Source organism: Populus nigra, chromosome 2 (genome assembly GCF_951802175.1).
Source record: "Populus nigra chromosome 2, ddPopNigr1.1, whole genome shotgun sequence".
In the NCBI taxonomy this organism is placed as follows: Eukaryota; Viridiplantae; Streptophyta; class Magnoliopsida; order Malpighiales; family Salicaceae; genus Populus; species Populus nigra.
This window is the reverse complement of record NC_084853.1, coordinates 19,140,081-19,145,080: the sequence shown is the minus strand read 5'-3', so window position 1 is coordinate 19,145,080 and position 5,000 is coordinate 19,140,081.

The following is a 5,000-nucleotide window of genomic DNA, read 5'->3' as shown; positions in this document are numbered from 1 at the left end:
GTCCAGGGCTTGACGGAAAAGACTGTTGGTCCAGACAAGGGGGCAGCGGCAGCCATGCCAACAGGGGGGAATCGGCAGCGCAGATTTTTCGACGAACATGGGCTGGACGCTGGACTGGCCGGGCCATGCAGGAAAATTCATCGAGGGGACACGCTGAAGAAACAGCGCTGGTTTAGACACGGTGGGCGCAGTGTTGGAATCGGCAGCGCCGATGAAACCGGCAAAGTCGGCAGAATTGGCAGCGGGTGCTGGCGATGGGTCTGGACGGGCTGGATAGTCCAAGGCTCGACGAGAAAGACCGCAGGTTGAGACACTGGGGCAGTGGCAGCCCGCGGGACAGTGTTGGCAGATTCGGCAGCGCAGATTTGTGCGGCTGCAGGTTCGTCGGGGAAAATCGGCAGCGCAGATTTTTCGACGAGCATGGGCTGGACGATGGACTGTCCAGGCCAGGCAGGAAAATTTGTCGAGGGGACACGCTGACGAAACAGCGCTGGTTCAGGCACGGCGGGCAGTGTTGGAATCGGCAGCGCCGACGAAATCGGCAAAGTCGGCAGAATCGGCAGCGCAGATTTTTCGACGAACATGGGCTGGACGCTGGACTGGCCGGGCCATGCAGGAAAATTCATCGAGGGGACACGCTGACGAAACAGCGCTGGTTCAGGCACGGCGGGCAGTGGTGGAATCGGCAGCGCCGACGAAATCGGCAAAGTCGGCAGAATCGGCAGCGGGTGCTGGCGATGGGTCTGGACGGGCTGGATAGTCCAAGGCTCGACGAGAAAGACTGCTGGTTTAGACACTGGGGCAGTGGCAGCCCGCGGGACAGTGTCGGCAGATTCGGCAGCGCAGATTTGTGCGGCTGCAGGTTCGTCGGGGAAAATCGGCAGCGCAGATTTTGCGACGAACATGGGCTGGGCGATGGACTGTCCAGGCCAGGCAGGAAAATTTGTCGAGGGGACACGCTGACGAAACAGCGCTGGTTCAGGCACGGCGGGCAGTGTTGGAATCGGCAGCGCCGACGAAATCGGCAAAGTCGGCAGAATCGGCAGCGCAGATTTTTCGACGAACACGGGCTGGACGGTGGACTGTCCAGGCCAGGCAGGAAAATTTGTCGAGGGGACACGCTGACGAAACAGCGCTGGTTCAGGCACGGCGGGCAGTGTTGGAATCGGCAGCGCCGACGAAATCGGCAAAGTCGGCAGAATCGGCAGCGCAGATTTTTCGACGAACATGGGCTGGACGCTGGACTGGCCGGGCCATGCAGGAAAATTCATCGAGGGGACACGCTGACGAAACAGCGCTGGTTCAGGCACGGCGGGCAGTGGTGGAATCGGCAGCGCCGACGAAATCGGCAAAGTCGGCAGAATCGGCAGCGGGTGCTGGCGATGGGTCTGGACGGGCTGGATAGTCCAAGGCTCGACGAGAAAGACTGCTGGTTTAGACACTGGGGCAGTGGCAGCCCGCGGGACAGTGTCGGCAGATTCGGCAGCGCAGATTTGTGCGGCTGCAGGTTCGTCGGGGAAAATCGGCAGCGCAGATTTTGCGACGAACATGGGCTGGGCGATGGACTGTCCAGGCCAGGCAGGAAAATTTGTCGAGGGGACACGCTGACGAAACAGCGCTGGTTCAGGCACGGCGGGCAGTGTTGGAATCGGCAGCGCCGACGAAATCGGCAAAGTCGGCAGAATCGGCAGCGCAGATTTTTCGACGAACACGGGCTGGACGGTGGACTGTCCAGGCCAGGCAGGAAAATTCGTCGAGGGGACACGCTGACGAAACAGCGCTGGTTCAGACACGGTGGGCGCAGTGTTGGAATCGGCAGCGCCGAGAAAATCGGCAAAGTCGGCAGAATCGGCAGCAGGTGCTGGCGATGAGTCAGGACGGACTGGATAGTCCAAGGCTCGATGAGAAAGACCGCTGGTTTAGACACTGGGGCAGTGGCAGCCCGCGGGGCAGTGTCGGCAGATTCGGCAGCAGTGTCTGCCGATTCGGCAGCGTTGGCTTGTTGGCGCGGGGGGCCGATTCGAGTGGGGACTTGGGCAGCGGGCAGTGAAAGCAAGAGTTTCCCCGATGCTGCCGGGAAAAACGCTCCCCGGGATGGCCGGGTGAGATGACCCGGCGGCCCGCGACGGGTCATTCAATTCCATGCCCCGTCAACATAACTCCCGATGTACTGTTTGCTTTTTCGGAAGAAGAGATCCATCCCCCCATCCTCGGCCAGCCAAAAACGCTCCAATTAATGGCCGGGTGAGATGACCCGGAGGCCCGCGACGCGTCATTCAAATCACTGCCCTATCGGCTACAACTGCTGATGGGTGGGATTAGAGGCCTGCCATGGTGGTGAGGGGCGGCGAGGACCGTGAAAGCTAGAGTTTTTCAGAGGCTGCCGGGAAAAAGGCCCCTCGGGTGGCGGGGTGCGAGGACCAGGCGCGTCATTCAATTCTCTTCCCTATCAACTTGGCTCCCGTTGGCGGGATTGGAGGCCTACTGTTTGTTACAGGGCTAAAATCGTCAGGGGAAGAGCTGACGAAACAATGCTGGTTTGGATGCAGGGGGTAGTGTTGGAATCGGCAGCGCGGACAAAATCGGCAAAGTCGACAAAAAAGACTGTTGGTCTGGACATCGGGGCAGCGGCAGCCATGCCGACAGGGGGGGAAATCGGCAGCACAGATTTGTGCAGCTGCAGGTTCGTCGGGGAAATCGGCAGCGCAGATTTTTCGATGAACATGGGCTGGAAGATGGACTGTCCAGGCCAGGCAGGGAAATTCGTCAAGGGGACACGCTGACGAAACAGCGCTGGTTCAGGCACGGCGGGCAGTGTTGGAATCGGCAGCGCCGACGAAATCGGCAAAGTCGGCAGAATCGGCAGCGGGTGCTGGCGATGAGTCTGGACGATTTATAGTCCAGGGCTTGATGGAAAAGACTGTTGGTCCAGACAATGGGGCAGTGGCAGCGCGGATTTGTGCAGCTGCAGGTTCGTCGGGGAAAATCGGCAGCGCAGATTTTTCGACGAACAGGGGCTGGGCGCTGGACTGGCCGGGCCAGGCAGGAAAATTCGTCAGGGGGGCACGCTGACGAAAACAGGGGCTGCGGAGTGGAAAATCGGCAGCGCAGATTTTTCGACGAACAGGGGCTGGATGCTGGACCGGCCGGGCCAGGCAGGAAAATTCGTCAGGGGGGCACGCTGACGAAAAGAGGGGCTGCCGCGTGGAAAATCGGCAGCGCAGATTTTTCGACGAACAGGGGCTGGACGCTGGACTGGGCCAGGCAGGAAAATTCGTCAGGGGGCACGCTGACGAAAAGAGGGGCTGCCGCGTGGAAAATCGGCAGCGCAGATTTTTCGACGAACATTCGTCAGGGGGGCACGCTGACGAAAAGAGGGGCTGCCGCGTGGAAAATCGGCAGCGCAGATTTTTCGACGAACATTCGTCAGGGGGGCACGCTGAGGAAAACAGGGGCTGCCGCGTGGAAAATCGGCAGCGCAGATTTTTCGACGAACAGGGGCTGGATGCTGGACCGGCCGGGCCAGGCAGGAAAATTCGTCAGGGGGGCACGCTGACGAAAAGAGGGGCTGCCGCGTGGAAAATCGGCAGCGCAGATTTTTCGACGAACAGGGGCTGGACTGGCCGGGCCAGGCAGGAAAATTCGTCAGGGGGGCACGCTGACGAAAAGAGGGGCTGCCGCGTGGAAAATCGGCAGCGCAGATTTTTCGACGAACAGGGGCTGGACGCTGGACTGGGCCAGGCAGGAAAATTCGTCAGGGGGCACGCTGACGAAAAGAGGGGCTGCCGCGTGGAAAATCGGCAGCGCAGATTTTTCGACGAACATTCGTCAGGGGGGCACGCTGACGAAAAGAGGGGCTGCCGCGTGGAAAATCGGCAGCGCAGATTTTTCGACGAACATTCGTCAGGGGGGCACGCTGAGGAAAACAGGGGCTGCCGCGTGGAAAATCGGCAGCGCAGATTTTTCGACGAACAGGGGCTGGATGCTGGACCGGCCGGGCCAGGCAGGAAAATTCGTCAGGGGGGCACGCTGACGAAAAGAGGGGCTGCCGCGTGGAAAATCGGCAGCGCAGATTTTTCGACGAACAGGGGCTGGACTGGCCGGGCCAGGCAGGAAAATTCGTCAGGGGGGCACGCTGACGAAAAGAGGGGCTGCCGCGTGGAAAATCGGCAGCGCAGATTTTTCGACGAACAGGGGCTGGACGCTGGACTGGGCCAGGCAGGAAAATTCGTCAGGGGGGCACGCTGACGAAAACAGGGGCTGCCGCGTGGAATGGCAGCCTACACGCAGATGCGAATTCGGCAGCGCACGATGGCTTGAGCAGGTCATGGGTTCGACTTGGCGCGATCTGAAACCTGGACGAGGGACTGTCGACGCTGGACGAGCCAGCGCGGTGGCCTGTCGTGCCCCGTTCAGGGGGGGCCTGCCGCGGAGACAGCCCTCGCGGGCTCGACAGCGCAGGCCAGCGTCCCCGACGTCGCTGGCCGCGGCAGGCGAGCTGCCGGGGTTCCCGCATTCCTACAAGAAAACGTCGTGCTTTCCACATGAAACCAATCCAGTAAAATCAGCCATATTTTTATGAGGCTGCCCACTGAATTTGGGGTCATTCCGGGCCGGTTCCTAGTTTTGCGGATTTACTCGATTTCTAATGGTAGGAAAATTAAAACAAATACTTCCCGACCTCGAAAAATTCTGGGAAAATTAATGAAGGTGGATTGGATTTTTGCCAACCTCTGTGCAAAATTTCAGCTCAAAATACCAAGAAATGAATTTTTTAGAGGGGGGGTGACAGCTGGGACCTAGTAGTGTCTCCCCCTGCCAGAGCTGCAATGACACTTATTGCTCTTTAGGGAGCCACCAGGCCGGCGCCCCTCAAAGACCACACGCGCGCGCGCGCCCGCCCGCGCTGGGCGCTGGGGCGCTGGGGCCTGAGGGCCTGGGGCCCTTGGGGGCCCTTGGGCGCTTGGGCGCGCGCGCGCGGCCCCCGCAGCCATGCCGCG